This window comes from Oncorhynchus mykiss, chromosome 12, assembly GCF_057628025.1.
Source record: "Oncorhynchus mykiss isolate SJ-2025 chromosome 12, ASM5762802v1, whole genome shotgun sequence".
NCBI lineage: Eukaryota > Metazoa > Chordata > Actinopteri > Salmoniformes > Salmonidae > Oncorhynchus > Oncorhynchus mykiss.
In genome coordinates, this window is record NC_143033.1 from 39039453 (window position 1) to 39060229 (window position 20777).

Here is a 20777-nt window from a genome sequence, read left to right on the forward strand (position 1 = left end):
TGAATCAAAATAGTTTTTACTATTTGATATGAATAGTGAAGTAGTCACATGCCATAATTTTAAAACTATAGGCTTTTAATATATAGGCTACTTTATACTACAAATGCAGTATACATTTACACATACTAGAAAAGCATGCTTACTAAAACACATTTAGATTAAAAATCTGTTTTTTCAAAAGAGGTAGTCGTGATAAATAACATTCAGAGATAACAAACAAAAAGTTATTGTACGCGCTCTCTCTGTCTCTCTCTCGCTCACTCTTTCTCTCTCTCACGTGCGCACAGTGGTGTGTTGTGTATGACTTGCCTCCATTCTCCAATATCATAGTAGTAGATGCCGTTTGACCGTATTGAACCAGCAGTTAGTTCATTGAGACAACAAAAAACTAAAACCTCGTTCTTTATTTTTTCCCTCGGTGTGGCACCTTCTGTTTCCTTCACCGAAAACGATTCAACGTTTCACGACCAAACTGTAAGTCGAAGCGTTATTATCAAAACTTTTACAACTAAAAGTTGATGTATCGGTTTGTGCCTGTTTCGCCGTAGCTGATCTGGACCGAGCAGCTTTATCTCAATTATAGTGTATTACATTATAATGTTTCTATCAAACTTTTTCAATGGAAAAGTTTGTAGTGAATTTTAGGAAGGGAGGGCATTGAGCATGTTCAATGATGATGCATTATGCCCCGAAGTGATGGTCCGCGAGTGACAGTTGACAGGTCAGATAGTTTGTTCGCTCCCTGATGAGTAGGCTACATTTATGGCAGACCTTTTAGTGAAACAATTGCAAAGAAACCAAAGGTCAATTAGAAACTATAATTTTATTTGATGAATTGTCATTAGTTCATAACATTACAAGTTTACAATTTCTGAAGCATTTTTAAGAATAAAGAAAGTCCTAAAGGAGATCAAATAAGTAGACTAAATAGGTTAGAATGACTTAAAATACAATGTGTTATTGTTCTCTTAAAAAGTCTACCATCCTGTATCAAAACCTTTCACATGAGAAGGTTGAATTTCAATTGAGTATGCTATGGATTTGGATTTGTCACGTAGCCTACTATTATTGATGCAATACCGACAAAAGTTGCTGTGGATATGTGGTAATTGTGGGCTATTATTAGTATTATCCTTAGTGGGGTTTGAGTCTAACATTTCATAGGACATAACATCAATCTGACAATTAGGCCTATATGATGTTTGGATTTTTTTTAACTAAGCTGAATGCAACAACAGATTTATGGGGATTTTCATAGACTATTCTGAAATATTCCTGGAATATTGAGCAGCCAAGGCCAATTTACTCATTTACTAATCATAATGATTAGTATACGATAGCTCTAGTTATGATCAATACTAGACTGCAACAAACTAACACAACTTACAACTGAAATTATCTCCCTGTATAATAATATCAACAATGTGAATACTTGTTCACCACTGACTGCTAAATCAGGGTCACACAGAGGGATTCTTGGTAGACTTAAACAAATCTACTTTGAAACAAAAGTATACACCTCAAACACATGGTTATTGGCTTAAAAAAAGAAGACACCTGTACCATGTCAGGCATAGAGTTAAAATGTATTCCATTTTGAGGTTGCATCCAAATATTATACTTTATATACATCACAGAAGATTGAAATATATCAAAACTGTTTAACATCAAAACACCGGATTTTCATCTGTTTTTTTAAAGTGTTATTTATTAATTACGATATTATGAAAAATATGAATAACATTCCACCCATGAGACTATAGATGGTGCTTTTGGTCATTGACCACAGGACAGGGCTATGAGATGTCTCCCACGCTACCTCCGGAGGTAGTGTGGGAGACATCAACACCACATACTCCCCTCTGAGACGGAGGGGACAACGGCTCTCCCACACCACATGTCCCTGCAAGACAGCATTTTTGCTCTGTTAGCCAAATTGAATTAAAGGCTTTTAAAATATCCACACATTTGTGAATAATTGCATTAATCAAGTGTGCAACATTATGTGCAATATGGTTTAGATGAGAAGCTCCTGTATAGTTTGATTAGCTATCATTATTTTGTTTGTCTATATACTATGGTATTTACGGTATGCTAATAGCTGCATTCACACATGAAGCAGCAATGTGGCAAAATACAAGGCTAGTGTAAACAGAGAAGTTGCAAATCTGAGGATGAAGCGAATCCACCATAAGGAAATATACATAGCCTATGTCTTTCATTTATCAGTTAAATAATGAGTTATCAGTCCATCAGCTGCTTTTATAATGAGAACAGTACAGTACTGTCATAATTTTTGTAACTTAGCTTTCAGTGCAGAATCACAATTTATTATATCTATTTATAATTAAATCTACACAGTGATTTATAAAGTGGGCAGTGAAGTTCGACATGTGTATACAGTATATTATAAAAACATCACATGCGACTCGTAATGAGACTAAGCAATTAGCCTATTAAAATGTTTATCTGTCTCCATAAAGATAATTAAAATATACTGTACAAGCAAGCATTAGGCAATGAGTTGATGCTTACTAGCAAGAATTGGTCTGAGAATTGTCTATATCAAAGGCAGATATTTAATTAACATTATACAATGAATGATAACATTATACAAGGCATAAACCTAAAGTTACAAGCATTAACAAGCATTACAAAGCATACTTCTAGGCATATACACTACCGTTCAAAAGTTTGGGGTCACTTAGAAATGTCATTGTTTTTGAAAGAAAAGCACATTTTTGTCCATTAAAATAACATCAAATTGATCAGAAATACAGTGTAGACATTGATAATGTTGTAAATGACGATTGTAGCTGGAAACGGCAGATTTTTTATGGAATATCTACATAAGCGTACAGAGGCCTATTAATTAATAACAGCAACCATCACTCCTGTGTTCCAATGGCACGTTGTGTTAGCTAATCCAAGTTTATCATTTTAAAAGGCTAATTGATCATTAGAAAACCCTTTTCAATTATGTTAGCACAGTTGAAAACTGTTGTACTGATTAAAGAAGCAATAAAACTAGCCTTCTTTAGACTAGTTGAGTATCTGGAGAATCAGCACTGGCTCTAACCAGAATAGAAAAGGGAGTGGGTGGCCCCCTGTGCACAACTGAGCAAAAGGACAAGTACATTAGAGTGTCTAGTTTGAGAAATAGATGCCTCACAAGTCCTCAACTGGCAGCTTCATTAAATTATACCCGCAAAACACCAGTCTCAACATCAACAGTGAAGAGGTGACTCCGGGATGCTGGCCTTCTAGGCAGAGTTGCAAAGCTAAAACCATATCTCAGACTGGTCAATAAAAATAAAAGATTAAGATGGGCAAAAGAACACAGACACTGGACAGAGGAACTCTGCCTAGAAGTCCAGCATCCCGGAGTCACCTCTTCACTGTTGATGTTGAGACTGGTGTTTTGCGGGTACTATTTAATGAAGCTGTCAGTTGAGGACTTGTGAGGCGCCTGTTTCTCAAACTAGACACTCTAATATACTTGTCCTCTTGCTCAGTTGTGCACCGGGGCCTCCCACTCCACTTTCTATTCTGGTTAGAGACAGTTTGCGCTGTTCTGTGAAGGGAGCAGTATACAGCGTTGTATGAGATCTTCAGTTTCTTGGCAATTTCTCTCATGGAATAGTCTTCATTTCTCAGAACAAGAATAGACTGACGAGTTTCAGAAGAAAGTTCCTTGTTTCTGGCCAGTTTGAGCCTGTAATTGAACTCACAAATGCCGATGCTCTAGATGTTCAACTAGTCTAAAGAAGTCTAGTTTTATTGCTTCTTTAATCAGTACAACAGTTTTCAGCTGTGCTAACATAATTACAAAAGGGGTTTCTAATGATCAATTAGCCTTCTAAAACGATACACTTGGATTAGCTAACACAATGTGCCATTGGAACGCATGAGTGATGGTTGCTGATAATGGGCCCCTGTACGCCTATGTAGATATTCCATTAAAAATCTGCCGTTTCCAGCTACAATAGTCATTTACAACATTAACAGTGTCTACACTGTATTTGTGATCAATTTGAAGTTATTTTAATGGACAAAAAATGTGCTTTTATTTCAAAAACAAGGACATTTCTAAGTGACCCCAAACTTTTGAACGGTAGTGTAGGTCCTAAGGTTAACTTAGAAGACAAAGCATGAACAAAGAGATGCCTATTAGGCCAGAGGCTAAGGATTATGAGGATTATTCATACAACCTTCCTCCATGGACTGGAACCAGGATAAGCGAGCGAACAAAGGTATTTCATTCCATTTATAACATCTGAAGGTGCAACCTTTCAACCCAAAACCAACCACCACTGACCAATCAAACAATACCAATTTTACAATAACCTAAACACTGCCAGGCCCGATCTCCACAGGATGTCACAGCATTTAAAGGCTTGTGTGGGAGATCAGACTAATGTAAATAAGACAGAATTCCTGAGAAGACAATGAAAACCTTTGCATAATACAGTCATTCAGAGTCCACCCTGTACAGATACAAGTAACCATAGAGATAATACGTCCATATAGATAGCATCACAGTTATCCTCAGTGAACACGTTTCAGGGCGATATCAAACATGGAGACTATATCATTATTCAGTCGCATTAGTCAGTCCTCTAGATACTGTAACAGAGAGATACACAATGGTGACTAGTCCTTGGGCATTGTCCTTTGTGCTTTCCTTGTGTTCCTGGACCATTTGCAGTGCTGCTCCAGGTGACAGAGAGCACATAAATTATGGCCAAACCTACATTTATAGAGATTATCAACTGTTTATAAGCCATTTATAACACAATAATGTATAGATATATACATTAATACATTTTTTAAAACTACTTTTGAACCAGTATAAACTATATAAGATATTTCCACAATATCATGTCTTAAAATGTCCTCCAATCAACTTTTTCTTCTCAAGGCTAGTAGTTAAGGCCCATTTATCCCACATACACATACACGTAACACACACAGCCACTAACACCCCAGACCATTCTGCATAATTAAATCATTTACTGCTGTTTTGTAAGCTTATGTCTTGGTGATTTATGTGGTGGGGATCGCTTCTGCAACATCTGGTTTACTCCTTTATCGTATAAAAATGTAGATCACCATTCCAAAGGCAACATTTAACATTGGGTTGCCAGGTCTTTTCCGGCCCATGTGTCACGTCTTCTGAATTAGATTTTGGCGGAACATTTACCCAGTAGGCTCTTTGTTTCTGAGTGAAATAACTGATCCAATGATTCAACAAAGTGCACGTTCAAAAAATCTGACTTCGATTTAGTTTTTTTATTTACTCGTAATTTACTTATGGGTAATTCCACGGTAACGGAATTACGTTTGACTCAGTTTTTTTACTATAAATGTATGGCAAACAAAAAACATTGATTTCAAAGTTAAACAAACCATACAACTCTATACACACAGACTTATTTTAATCATTTATATTGAAACATTTACAGAAACAAATTTAGTGGAAGAACTGTGCAGACACTATGTCATGTACTGTCATGTTGTCTTGTCTCTGTCCTTTCCCTTCACCCTGTCTCCCTCTGCTGGTCGTGTTAGGTTACCTTTTCTCCCCCGCTTTTCCCCAGCTGTCCCTTGTCTCCTCTAACTACCCATTCACCCCGTTCCCCACCTGTTCCCTTTTTTCCCTCTGATTAGGTCCCAATATCTCTCTCTGTTTCTGCTCCTGTCCTTGTCGGATTCTTGTTTGTTTGTGTCATTCATGCCTGAACCAGACTGTCGTCATGTTTGCTGTAACCTTGTCCTGTCCTGTCGGAATCTGCCGGTCCATCTGAGCCTACCTATGTTTGGTAATTAAAGAAGCTCTGTTTAAGTTGATTCGCTTTTGGGTCCTCATTCACGCACCGTAACAGAAGAATCCGACCAAGAATGGACCCAGCGACTTCGGATCCTCTCCACTCAGCCGTCGAGATCCAGGGAGCGATGCTAGGCAGACACAAGCAGGAATTGTCTGCTGCTCGACATGCCGTTGAGACCCTGGCCACCCAAGTCTCCAACCTCACAGAACAGGTTCACCATCTCCGCCTCGATCCACCGGCCACTTCCAGGGCTTTCGAATCTCCGGAGCCCAGAATCAATAACCCGCCGTGTTACTCTGGGGAGCCCACTGAATGCCGCTCGTTCCTCACCCAGTGTGATATTGTGTTTTCTCTCCAGCCCAACACTTACTCCAGGAGCACTGCTCGTGTCGCCTACGTCATATCTCTCCTTATTGGACGGGCTCGTGAGTGGGGCACGGCAATCTGGGAGGCAAGGGCTGAGTGTACTAACCAGTATCAAGACTTTAAGGAGGAGATGATACGGGTTTTTGATCGATCTGTTTTTGGGGAGGAGGCTTCCAGGGCCCTGTCTTCCCTATGTCAAGGCAATCGATCCATAACAGACTACTCTATTGAGTTTCGCACTCTTGCTGTCTCCAGTGGCTGGAACGAGCCGGCCTTGCTCGCTCGTCTTCTGGAGGGTTTCCGCGCAGAGGTAAAGGATGAGATTCTCTCCCGGGAGGTTCCTTCCAGCGTGGATTCCTTGATTGAACTCGCTATTCGCATTGAGCGACGGGTTGATCTTCGTCACCGAGCTCGTGGAAAGGAGCTCGCGCTCTCCGTCGCCTCCCTCTCCGCATCACTACCATCTTCCTCTGCCGGCTCGGGTGCTGAGCCCATGCAGCTGGGAGGTATCCGCATCTCGACTGAGGAGAGGGAACGGAGAATCACCAACCGCCTCTGTCTCTATTGCGGTTCCGCTGGTCATTTTGTCACTTCATGTCCAGTAAAAGGCCAGAGCTCGTCAGTAAGCGGAGGGCTACTGGTGAGCGCTACTACTCCTGTCTCTCCTTCAAGATCCTGCACTACCTTGTCGGTCCATCTACGCTGGACCGGTTCGTCAGCTTCCTGCAGTGCCTTAATAGACTCTGGGGCGGAGGGCTGTTTTATGGACGAGACCTGGGCTCGGGAACATGACATTCCTCTCAGACAGTTAAAGGAGCCCACGGCCTTGTTCGCCCTGGATGGTAGTCCTCTCCCCAGGATTCAGCGTGAGACGCTACCTTTAACCCTCACTGTTTCTGGTAATCATAGTGAAACCATTTCTTTTTTAATTTTTCGTTCACCTTTTACACCTGTTGTTTTGGGCCATCCCTGGCTAGTTTGTCATAATCCTTCCATTAATTGGTCTAGTAATTCTATCCTCTCCTGGAACGTCTCTTGTCATGTGAAATGTTTAATGTCTGCTATCCCTCCTGTTTCCTCTGTCTCTTCTTCACAGGAGGAGCCTGGTGATTTGACAGGGGTGCCGGAGGAATATCACGATCTGCGCACGGTGTTCAGTCGGTCCAGGGCCACCTCTCTTCCTCCACACCGGTCGTATGATTGTAGTATTGATCTCCTTCCGGGAACCACCCCCCCCCCGGGGTAGACTATACTCTCTGTCGGCTCCCGAACGTAAGGCTCTCGAAGATTATTTGTCTGTAGCTCTTGACGCCGGTACCATAGTCCCCTCCTCCTCTCCCGCCGGAGCGGGGTTTTTTTTTGTCAAGAAGAAGGACGGGTCTCTGCGCCCCTGCATAGATTATCGAGGGCTGAATGACATAACAGTGAAGAATCGTTATCCGCTTCCTCTTATGTCTTCAGCCTTCGAGATCCTGCAGGGAGCCAGGTTTTTCACTAAGTTGGACCTTCGTAACGCTTACCATCTCGTGCGCATCAGGGAGGGGGACGAGTGGAAGACGGCGTTTAACACTCCGTTAGGGCACTTTGAATACCGGGTTCTTCCTTTCGGCCTCGCTAACGCTCCAGCTGTCTTTCAGGCATTAGTCAATGATGTCCTGAGAGACATGCTGAACATCTTTGTTTTCGTTTACCTTGACGATATCCTGATTTTTTCACCGTCACTCCAGATTCATGTTCAGCACGTTCGACGTGTCCTCCAGCGCCTTTTAGAGAATTGTCTTTTTGTGAAGGCTGAGAAGTGCACTTTTCATGCCTCCTCCGTCACATTTCTCGGTTCTGTTATTTCCGCTGAAGGCATTAAGATGGATCCCGCTAAGGTCCAAGCTGTCATTGATTGGCCCGTCCCTAAGTCACGCGTCGAGCTGCAGCGCTTTCTCGGCTTCGCGAACTTCTATCGTCGTTTCATCCGTAATTTCGGTCAGGTGGCAGCTCCTCTCACAGCCCTTACTTCTGTCAAGACGTGCTTTAAGTGGTCCGTTTCCGCCCAGGGAGCTTTTGATCTCCTCAAGAATCGTTTTACATCCGCTCCTATCCTTGTTACACCTGACGTCTCTAGACAGTTCGTTGTCGAGGTTGACGCGTCAGAGGTGGGAGTGGGAGCCATCCTTTCTCAGCGCTCCCTCTCTGACGACAAGGTCCACCCATGCGCGTATTTTTCTCATCGCCTGTCGCCGTCGGAACGTAACTATGATGTGGGTAACCGCGAACTGCTCGCCATCCGGTTAGCCCTAGGCGAATGGCGACAGTGGTTGGAGGGGGCGACCGTTCCTTTTGTCGTTTGGACTGACCATAGGAACCTTGAGTACATCCGTTCTGCCAAACGACTTAATGCGCGTCAGGCGCGTTGGGCGCTGTTTTTCGCTCGTTTCGAGTTCGTGATTTCTTATCGTCCGGGCTCTAAGAACACCAAGCCTGATGCTTTGTCTCGTCTCTTCAGTTCTTCAGTAGCCTCCACTGACCCCGAGGGGATTCTCCCTGAGGGGCGTGTTGTCGGGTTGACTGTCTGGGGAATTGAGAGGCAGGTAAAGCAAGCACTCACTCAAACTCCGTCGCCGCGCGCTTGTCCTAGGAACCTTCTTTTCGTTCCCGTTCCTACTCGTCTGGCCGTTCTTCAGTGGGCTCACTCTGCCAAGTTAGCCGGCCACCCTGGCGTTCGGGGTACGCTTGCTTCCATTCGCCAGCGTTTCTGGTGGCCCACCCGGGAGCATGACACGCGTCGTTTCGTGGCTGCTTGTTCGGTCTGCGCGCAGACTAAGTCCGGTAACTTTCCTCCTGCCGGCCGTCTCAGGCCGCTTCCTATTCCCTCTCGACCGTGGTCTCACATCGCCTTAGATTTTGTCACCGGACTGCCTTCGTCAGCGGGGAAGACTGTTATTCTTACGGTTGTCGATAGGTTCTCTAAGGCGGCTCATTTCATTCCCCTTGCTAAGCTTCCTTCTGCTAAAGAGACGGCACAAATCATCATCGAGAATGTTTTCAGAATTCATGGCCTTCCGTCAGACGTCGTTTCGGACAGAGGTCCGCAATTGACGTCTCAATTTTGGAGGGAGTTTTGCCGTTTGATTGGGGCTTCCGTCAGTCTCTCTTCCGGCTTTCACCCCCAGTCTAACGGTCAAGCAGAACGGGCCAATCAGACTATTGGTCGCATCTTACGCAGTCTTTCTTTTCGCAACCCTGCGTCTTGGTCAGAACAGCTCCCCTGGGCAGAATACGCCCACAACTCGCTTCCTTCGTCTGCGACCGGGTTATCTCCTTTTCAGAGTAGCCTCGGGTACCAGCCTCCGTTGTTCTCATCTCAGTTCGCCGAGTCCAGCGTCCCCTCCGCTCAGGCTTTTGTCCAACGTTGCGAGCGCACCTGGAAGAGGGTCAGGTCTGCACTTTGCCGTTATAGGGCGCAGACTGTGAGAGCTGCTAATAAGCGTAGAACTAAGAGCCCTAGATATTGTCGCGGTCAGAGAGTTTGGCTCTCCACTCAGAACCTTCCCCTTAAGACGGCTTCTCGCAAGTTGACCCCGCGGTTCATTGGTCCATTCCGTATCTCTCAGGTCATTAATCCTGTCGCAGTGCGACTTCTTCTTCCGCGATATCTTCGTCGCGTCCACCCGGTCTTCCATGTCTCCTGTGTTAAGCCCGTTCTTCGCGCCCCCGCTCGTCTCCCCCCCCCCCCCCATCCTTGTCGAGGGCGTACCTATCTACAGGGTCCGTAAAATCTTGGACATGCGTCCTCGGGGCCGTGGTCATCAGTACCTAGTTGACTGGGAGGGGTACGGTCCTGAGGAGAGGAGTTGGGTTCCCTCTCGGGACGTGCTGGACCGTGCGCTGATTGATGATTTCCTCCGTTGCCGCCAGGTTTCCTCCTCGAGTGCGCCAGGAGGCGCTCGGTGAGTGGGGGGGTACTGTCATGTACTGTCATGTTGTCTTGTCTCTGTCCTTTCCCTTCACCCTGTCTCCCTCTGCTGGTCGTGTTAGGTTACCTTTTCTCCCACGCTTTTCCCCAGCTGTCCCTTGTCTCCTCTAACTACCCATTCACCCCGTTCCCCACCTGTTCCCTTTTTTCCCTCTGATTAGGTCCCAATATCTCTCTCTGTTTCTGCTCCTGTCCTTGTCGGATTCTTGTTTGTTTGTGTCATTCATGCCTGAACCAGACTGTCGTCATTTTTGCTGTAACCTTGTCCTGTCCTGTCGGAATCTGCCGGTCCATCTGAGCCTACCTATGTTTGGTAATTAAAGAAGCTCTGTTTAAGTTGATTCGCTTTTGGGTCCTCATTCACGCACCGTAACACACTAACTTAGGTATCAGAATTCTTTAAGAAGTCAAATGAAAAATTACAGCTGAGCAAAGCTTATGAAAGAAACGATCTGTAGAGGCTTATTTCCATAGCCTATTATTAGGAATGTGGGTACAACCTACCTACAACGTATAGAAGTCTAGGCCTAATATAGAGGAAGATTAGGCAAAAATGCTAATTATTGAATAATTATCCAGTTCTGGGGACAGCAGAGTTGCGTACTCTGCAGCCAGGCCCTTTATGATTTGGTCAATAGAGGGCGATACCATTATATATCACAATGTTTTATGGGTACTTAGTCACGATAGGACAAAGGTTGACATCGCCCAACTGTACTCAGTACTGTACTGTGTTGTACTGTATTGTACTGTACTATAATGTGCTCTACTCACTGTACTGTGCTCTAAGTAGTGTACTGTACTGTGCTATCCAACTTGTGAAACATACGTCTGTCTATAATAGGTTCAGATTTGGTCCAGTCTGGTCTGTCTGTGGACATTAACATCAAGACCAGGGTGGACTGACCAAATTTCAACTGCTTTTCAACATCCATGGATATCAACAGGTATTACAGTGAAATGCTTACTTACGAGTCCCTAACCAACCGTGCAGTTTCAAAAAATACAGATAAGAATAACAGATAAAAGTAACAAGTAAATAAAGAGCAGCAGTAAAAAATAACAATATATACAGGGGGGTGCCAGTACAGAGTCAATGTGCGGGGGCACCGGCTAGTTGAGGTTAGAGGTCGACCGATTAATCGGAATGGCCGATTAATTAGGGGCGATTTCAAGTTTTCATAACAATCGGAAATCGGTATTTTTGGGCGCCGATTTTGCCGATTTTTAAAATGTATTTATTATATATATATTTTTTTATATATACCTTTATTTAACTAGGCAAGTCAGTTAAGAACACATTCTTATTTTCAATGACGGCCTAGGAACGGTGGGTTAACTGCCTTGTTCAGGGGCAGAACGACAGATTTTCACCTTGTCAGCTCGGGGGATTCAATCTTGCACTTAACTAGTCCAACGCTCTAACCACCTGCCTCTCATTGCACTCCACGAGGAGCCTGCCTGTTACGCGAATGCAGTAGAAGCCAAGGTAAGTTTCCAGCTAGCATTAAACTTATCTGATAAAAAAACAGTCAAGCAATCATAATCACTAGTTATAACTACACATGGTTGATGATATTACTAGTTTATCTAGCGTGTCCTGCGTTGCATATAATCGATGCAACGCTGGGGGATGATTTAACAAAAGCGCATTTGTGAAAAAAGCACAATCGTTGGACGACTGTACCTAACCATAAACACCAATGCCTCTCTTAAAATCAATACACAGAAGTATATATTTTTAAACCTGCATATTTAGCTAAAAGAAATCCAGGTTAGCAGGCAATATTAACCAGGTGAAATTGTGTCACTTCTCTTGCGTTCATTGAACGCAGAGTCAGGGTATATGCAACAGTTTGGGCAGCCTGGCTCATTGCGAACTAATTTGCCAGAATTTTACGTAATTATGACATAACATTGAAGGTTGCGCAATGTAACAAGAATATTTAGACTTAGGGATGCCACCCATTAGATAAAATATCGAACTGTTCCGTATTTCACTGAAATAATACAAGTTTTGTTTTCGAAATGATAGTTTCCGGATTTGACCATATTAATGACCAAAGGCTCGTATTTCTGTGTGTTATTATGTTATAATTAAATCTATGATTTGATAGAGCAGTCTGACTGAGCGATGGTAGGCAGCAGCAGGCTCGTAAGCATTCATTCAAACAGCACTTTTGTGAGTTTTGCCAGCAGCTCTTCGCCAGCACAGCGCTGTTTATGACTTCAAGCCTATCAGCCTAATGGCTGGTGTAACCGATGTGAAATGGCTAGCTGGTTAGCGGGGTGCGCGCTAATAGCGTTTCAAACGTCACTCGCTCTGAGACTTTGAGTAGTTATTCCCCTTGGCTGTTGTCGATGTGTTCCTGGTTCGAGCCCAGCTAGGGGCGAGGAGAGGGACGGAAGCTATACTGTTACACTTGCAATACTATAGTGCCTATAAGAACATCCAATAGTCAAAGGTACATGAAATACAAATGGTATAGAGAGAAATAGTCCTATAAATACTATATTAACTACAACCTAAAACCTCTTACCTTGGAATATTGAAGTCTCATGTTAAAAGTAACCACCAACTTTCATATGTTTTCATGTTCTGAGCAAGGAACTCAAATGTTAGCTTTTTTACATGGCACATATTGCACTTTTACTTTTACATATTGCACTTTGTTTTTGCATTATTTAAACCAAATTGGACATATTTCATTATTTATTTGAGGCTAAATGGATTTTTATTGATGTATTATATTAAGTTAAAATAAGTGTTCATTCAGTATTGTTGTAATTGTCATTATTACAAAAAAAAATTAAAAATTAAATCGGCAGATTAATCGGTATCGGCTTTTTTGGGTCCTCCAATAATCGGTATCGGTATTGGCGTTGAAAAATCATAATCGGTCGACCTCTAGTTGAGGTAGTATGTACATGTAGGTAGAGTTAATTAAAGTGACTATGCATAGATGACAACAGAGAGTGGCAGTGGTGTGGAGGGGGGGGGGGGGCAATGCAAATAGTCTGGGTAGCCATTTGACTAGATGTTCAGGAGTCTTGTGGCTTGGGGGTAGAAGCTGTTTAGAAGCCTCTTGGACCTAGACTTGGCGCTATGGAACTGCTTGCCGTGTGGTAGCAGAGAGAACAGTCTATGACTAGAGTGGCTGAAGTCTTTGACATTTTTAGGGCCTTCCTCTGACACCGCCTGGTATAGAGGTCCTGGATGGCAGGCAACTTGGCAACAGTGATGTACTGGGCCGTTCGCACTACCCTCTGCAGTGCCTTGCGGTTGGAGGCCAAGCAGTTGCCATACCAGGCAGTGATGCAACCAGCAACCATGCTCTCGATGGTGCAGCTGTAGAACGTTTTGAGGATGTCAAAACCCATGCCACTGGTGTGTCATCTGCAAATTTAATGATGGTGTTGGAGTTGTGCCTGGCCGTGCAGTCATGAGTGAACAGGGAGTAAAGGAGGGGGCTGAGCACACACCCCTGAGGGGCACCTGTGTTGAGGATCAGCGTGGCGTGTGTGTTGTTACCTACTCTTACCACTGGGGGCAGCCCGTCAGGGAGTCCAGGATCCAGTTGTAGAGGGAGGTGTTTAGTCCCAGGGTCCTTAGCTTATTGATGAGCTTTGAGGGCGCTGTGGTGTTGAACGCTGAGCTGTAGTCAATGAATAGCATTCTCACATAGGTGTTCCTTTTGTCCAGGTGGGAAAGGGCAGTGTGGAGTGCAATAGAGACTGCATTATCTGTGGATCTGTTGGGGCGGTATGCAAATTGGAGAGGGTCTAAGGTTTCTGGGATGATGGTGTTGATGTGAGCCATGACCAGCCTTTCAAAGAACTTCATGGCTACAGACATGAGTGCTACGGGGCGGTAGTCATTTAGGCAGGTTACCTTAGTGTTCTTGGGCACAGGCACTATGGTGGTCTGCTAAAATATGTTGGTATTACAGACTCGGACAGGGAGAGGTTGAAAATTTCAGTGAAGACACTTACAGTACACGTCCTGGTAATCCGTCTGGCTACTACGGCCTTGTGAATGTTTACCTGTCTAAAGGTCTTACTCACATCGGCTGCGGAGATCGTGATCACACAGTCTTCTGATACAGCTGGTGCTGTCATGCATGTTTCAGTGTTATTTGCCTTGAAGCGGCTCGTGTCACTGGGCAGCTCTCAGCTGTGCTTCCCTTTGTAGTTAGTAATGGTTTGCAGGCCCTGCCACATCCGATGTGCGCCAGAGCCGGTGTAGTACAACTCGATATCAGTCCTGTATTGACGCTTCGCCTGTTTGATGGTTTGTCAGAGGGCAGTATTTCTTATTAGCTTCTGGCTTAGGGTTCCGCTCCTTGAAAGTGGCAGCTCTAGCCTTTAGCTCAGTGCGGATGCTGCCTGTAATCCATGGCTTCTGGTTGGGTTATGTACGTATGGTCACTATAGGGACGGAGTCATCGATGCACTTATTGATTAAGCCAATGACAGAAGTGCTGTACTCCTCAATGCCATTGGAGGAATCCCGGGAACATATGCGCTGTCTGTGCTAGCAAAACAGTCCTGTAGCTTAGCATCTGCTTCATCTGACCACTTTTTTATTGATCTAGTCACTGGTGCTTCCTGCTTAATTTTTGCTTGTAAGCAGGAATCAGGAGGATGGAATTATGGTCAGATTTGCCAAATGGAGAGCAAGGGAGAGCTTTGTATGCATTTCTGTGTGTGGAGTATAGGTGGTCCAGAGTTATTTTCCCTCTGGTTGCACATTTAACATGCTGATAGAAATTTGGTAAAACTGATTTAAGTTTCCCTGCATTAAAGTCCCCGGCTACTAGGAGCGCCCCCTCTGGGTGAGCATTTTCTCACTTGCTTATCGCGGAATACAGCTCATTCAATGCTATCTTAGTGCAAGCCTCTGACTGTGGTGGTATGTAAACAGCTACAAAGAGTGTAGGTGAAAACACTCTCTGTAGGTAATGTGGTCTGCAGCTTATCATGAGAAACTCTACCTCAGGTGAGCAATAGCTCGAGCCTTCCTTAGATATTGTGCACCAGCTGTTGTTTAAAAAAATACATAGACCTTGTCTTAACAGACGCCGCTGTTGTATCGTATAGCCAGCCAGCTGTATGTTTATATTGTTGTCGTTCAGCCATGACTCCACAAAGCATAAGATGTTACAGTTTTTAATGTCCCGTTGGAAGTTTAATCTTCCAAATAACTTGTCCATTTTATTGTCCAAAGATGGCATGTTTGCTAGCAGAATTGAGGGGAGTGGGGTTTTATTCGATCGCCTCCGACTCCTCAGATGGCAGCCCGCCCTCCAGCCTCTCTTTCGTCACCTCCTATTCACGCAGATCACTGGGGACGGGGCCAATGTTCCCAAGGGAGCCGTATATCTTCCACCTCGGGCTCGTCAGATTTTTGAAAGAAGAAAAGGGATTCTGCTAGTCCGTGGTGAGTAATCGCAGTCCTGATGTCTAGAAGTTATTTTTCGGTCATAAGAGACGGTAGTGGCAACATTATGTTCAAAAAATGTAACAAAATAAGTTACAAACAATGCAGATAAACAAACAAAAAACACAATCGGTTGGGGGCACATAAAACGTCTGCCTTCTGCTCCGGCGCCATCTTAGTGTGATGGTGGTGTCAGTCGGGGGCTCAGTGGGTGAAGATGCTGGTTACAGTAAACGGAAAGAGAGGGGGCTTATGGGTAGAGCTGAGAATTGCCACGGACCTCACAATATTATCATAATACTTAGGTGCCGATACAATATGTATTGTGATTCTCACAAATCACCTGATTCTCACAATGTATTGCGATTAGACACCGCGATTATATTGCGATTTGATGTTCCAAACTTATTGCTCACTATATGTCTGCTGAAGAGAGATGAGAGAGAGTATAAGAATGTTTTGATCAGTCATGGAAATAAAAGTACTGAAAACATGTTGGCTCACTATTTAAAAACAAGTTGGACAGCAAGCTGTATGATGAAAAAGTCTGCTGTTTTGGCACAGGTACAGCTGACTAAAGATGGCTAACGTTACCTACAGTAGAACATTTTTAAAAATATATATATGTACAGTACATTCGGAAAGTATTCAGACCCCTTGACTTTTTCCACATTTTGTTACATTACAGTCTTATTCTAAAATGTATTAAATATTCATTTATTCTCAGCAATCTGCACATAATACTCCATAAGTATATTATTTACAGAAGTATTCAGACCCTTTGCTATGAGACTCGAAATTGAGCTCAGGTGCATCCTGTTTCCATTGATCATCCTTGAAATGTTTCTACAACTTGATTGGAGTCCACCTGTGGTAAATTCAATTGATTGGAGATGATTTGGAAAGACACACACCTGTCCATATAAGGTCCTACAGTTGACAGTGCATTTCAGAGCAAAAACCAAGCCATGAGGTTGGAGGAATTGTCCATAGAGCTCCGAGACAGGATTGTGTCGAGCCACAGATCTGGGGAAGGGTACCAAAACATTTCTGCGGCATTGAAGATCCCCAAGAACACAGTGGCCTCCATCATTCTTAAATGGAATACATTTGGAATCACCAAGACTCTTCCTAGAGTCTGTGGAGATGGGATAACCTTCCAGAAGGACAACAATCTCTGCATCACTCCACCAATCAAGCCTTTATGATAGTGGCCAGACATAAGCCACTCCTCAGTAAAAGGCTCACTGCAGCCCACTTGGAGTTTAACAAAAGGCAACTGAAGGACTCTCAGACAAATAGAAACAAGACTTTTCTCTTTGGCCTGAATGCCAAGCGTCACGTCTGGAGGAAACCTGGCACCATCCCTACAGTGAAGCATGGTGGTGACAGCTTCATGCTGTGGGGATGTTTTTCAGCGGCAAAGACTGGGATAATAGTCAGGAACAAGGGAAAGATGAACGGAGCAAAGAACAAGAGAGATTCTTGATGAAAACCTGCTTCAGGGCTCTCAGGACCTCAGACTGGGGCAAAGGTTCACCTTCCAACAGGACAATGACCCTAAGCACACAGCCAAGACAACACAAGAGTGGCTTCGGTACAAGTCTCAGAATGTTCTTGAGTGGCTCAGCCAGAGCCCTGACCGGAACGCGATCGAAAATCTCTGGAGAGACCTGAAAATAGCTGTGCAGCGACGCTCCCCATCCAACCTGACAGAGCTTGAGAGGATCTACAGAGAAAAATGGGAGAAACTCCCCAAATACAGGTGGGCCAAGCTTGTAGCATCATACCCAAGAAGACTCAAGGCTGTAATTGTTGCATAATGTGCTTCAACAAAGTACTGAGTAAAAGGTCTGAATACTTATGTAAACGTAACGTTTCAGTTTATATTTTCTCATAAATTAGTAACATTTCTAAAACCTGTTTCTGCTTTGTCATTATGGGATGTGGTGTCTAGATGAATGAGGGGGAAAAAACTATTTAATCAATTTTAGAATAAGGCTGTAATGTACTTTCCTATTGCATGTGTATGTAATAGAATAAACGTGTCAAAAACAAATGAAGACATGAATAAATGCATTTCTTTAGCTTCCAAAATGTTTGAGTACCAAGATAGCTGCACAGGGGCTTCAATACAGCGCCCCCTGTCATTTATCCAGGATTTATACACATCATTGGTACCGCCCAGGGGTGGAATTAGGGAAAAATCACTCGAAAAACTCACCACTGTTGGAGCACCTGGCAGACAGCTTAAACAATTCAACCTCTGCTTATGCCCCAGCCGCCCAGAAGCCTTGATATTGAGCAACACTTAATGAATGCGTGTGAAAAAGTATGTATGAAAAGTGTGAAAATGTATCCACTTACTGTAAGTCACTCTGGATAAGAGCATCTGCTAAAATGACTAAAATGTAAAAAATGTATGGTTGGACTGGTGATGGTGAGAAAGATGTGATGGGATTGCTGAGAGGTGTGGTGTCGCAATGTTTATTCGTAGTTGTCTATGGGGCTGTATAGATTTATACAAGTCATATTGCACCCCAACACCCAATCTATCAACCAGTCTAGCCCAGCTCTGTCCTCGCCTCAGCCACAGCCCTGTCTGGGCACACACAAGCTGTGGCATGTATGGGGAAAGGGAGGGTGCAGAGGACATGAGAGTGGCTCAGGAAGGTCCTCATACAGTAGAAATACAGTAATGATAGCGTGTATAAAAGTATTGAGGCTGTCCATGAGAATGATTTTTTTGTCAGGGTTGTTGGGTCAGTGTCAGAGAAAGAGAGATAGAGAAAAGCAAGAGAGAAAGAAAGACCCACTTTCTGTAATTTCCCCAAGTAGCCGACAGATTATATTTTATCTTCCTCTCTTCCTTTTCCATCTCAGGTATAGATGGACAATTGGGAAATATGATAGACAGATTTAGCCAGACAACAGTCAATTACAAAGACCAAAGCAAATACTGTAATGGCCGGTTTACTGCAAACATTTTTTTGTCAATATTGAGATATGGAAACTGTATTTCTTACAATTATGGGTTCAAGTGTCCTCTTCTGCTGAGGTGATGGGTGCTGGGTCTTCAACACATCTTTGAATGCTGGAAATGCAGAGTAGAGTAAAGGTAGTCTGATGCATTCTAATCCTCACAGCCACCATACACTGTATTACTGTGTGTGTGTGTGTGTGTGTGTGTGCGACTGTGCATGCAAGAGAGAGTGAACTGAGGCACAGCAATGTCACAGAAAAAGTGCAATAGAATCTTCACAGCCATAGGGTAGTACAGTGTGAATACCTGTCTGTGTATCAGGGTAGCTGTGTGCATGTGCACATGTGCGTATACTTTTATGTGTGAAGTGAAGCGCAGCAGTGTCGCAGTCGGCCACTGTGACACAATAGAATGCATGCAGCTACCATATAAAAGCCGAGGAATGGTGCTGTAGACGGCCATAAAGGCCAGGCCTGGCTGAACCAGGGGGAAGGAATGAGGTGGTAAACCCCACACTTGGCCCTGCACAGACACAGCACAGGCCTGGCTGGCTGGCTAATTGAAAACGTGTGTGTATGTGTGTATATATTTGTGCGTGTGTGTGTGTGAGTGTAAGTGCAGTGTGAGCCTGTTAAAGTATATGTGTATAAGTGCGAGACATCGCACAAGTATGAGTCTGTCTGCGCTCATGGCGATATGTCCACCAGTGCCTTAGCCACACCAACGTCACCTACCCCTCTACCCCAGCTTCACCATCCCCATGAACCAAGTCCAACATCTTTGTTTTTGTTCGGCGAGCTGCAGTTTCTTCGCCCTGTGACTGCTAATTAAACCATCCCGGAAATATTCCATTATAGGTAGTAAAACTTAATTTTAGATTTCCTGCTCAGCACAGCGTTGCGTCTGATTGCTAGCACACTTGCAGGAGGGGGCCCAAGGGGTTACAAGGGGCAGTGGCTATAGTGTGGCGTACACAGGGACCATGGTAAATCTTGGTAAAGAAGTACTTTACGGGCCGCCTCTCGCCCGTTAAAAGGCCTTTTATCACGTGGTAAACCTGCTCTCTGCTGGTCCACACTACTGTACACTAGAGCCTACTGCTCAACTCAATAACCACAGGAACAGTAACAGTACTTACTGTCACTTTAATGACAAGGGTGGTTGATGTCAATAGTTTACAACCCAAAACCAACCCATTGACTTATCCTGAATCAGCTGCTGTGAAGGTATTGTTACTTTGGTCCTGTTCTTCACCAATGGTAAGGTGTTAACCTGAGGAGTTTGTAATTTGAACAACTTGGTTAGCATAATCATCACCCTTCTCATAGTGGAAGTACCTAGTCTCCATGAGACGAAGAAGCAAAATACACTGCTCCAAAAAATAAAGGGATCCATCCTAGATCCGAATGAATGAAATATTCTTATTAAATACTTTTTTCTTTACATAGTTGAATGTGCTGACAACAAAATCACACAAAAATTATCAATGGAAATCAAATTTATCAACCCATGGAGGTCTGGATTTGGAGTCACACTCCAAAAGTGGAAAACCACACTACAGGCTGATCCAACTTTGATGTAATGTCCTTAAAACAAGTCAAAATGAGGCTCAGTAATGTGTGTGGACTCCACGTGCCTGTATGACCTCCCTACAACGCCTGAGCATGCTCCTGATGAGGTGGCGGATGGTCTCTTGAGGGATCTCCTCCCAGACCTGGACTAAAGCATCCACCAACTCCTGGACAGTCTGTGGTGCAACGTGGCGTTGGTGGATGGAGCGAGACATGATGTCCCAGATGTGCTAAATTGGATTCAAGTCTGGGGAACACGCGGGCCAGTCCATAGCATCAATGCCTTCCTCTTGCAGGAACTGCTGACACACTCCAGCCACATGAGGTCTAGCATTGTCTTGCATTAGGAGGAACCCAGGGCCAACCGCACAGCATATGGTCTCACAAGGGGTCTGAGGATCTCATCTCGGTACCTAATGGCAGTTAGGCTACCTCTGGCGAGCACATGGAGGGCTGTGCGGCCCCCCAAAGAAATGCCACCCCACACCATGATTGACCCACCGCCAAACCGGTCATGCTGGAGGATGTTGCAGGCAGCAGAACGTTCTCCACGGCGTCTCCAGACTCTGTCACGTCTGTCACGTGCTCAGTGTGAACCTGCTTTCATCTGTGAAGAGCA

General features: G+C 44.1%; 1 protein-coding gene across 19 annotated transcripts in view; it reads left to right on the forward strand.

The window, feature by feature from the left end:
• Positions 1 to 214: 214 nt before the first annotated feature.
• Positions 215 to 20777, forward strand: part of LOC110537565 (transcriptional regulator Erg) — a 99874-nt gene continuing 79311 nt past the window's right edge. For 8 of the 19 annotated variants that reach the window (XM_090192445.1, XM_090192429.1, XM_090192432.1 and 5 more), the window contains exon 1: positions 260 to 474. The gene's annotated coding sequence lies outside the window, so the exon portion shown is untranslated. Of the gene's footprint in view, positions 475 to 20777 lie in introns of all 19 variants that reach the window. The other 11 variants (XM_036937519.2, XM_036937522.2, XM_036937525.2 and 8 more) reach the window with 6 other exon arrangements.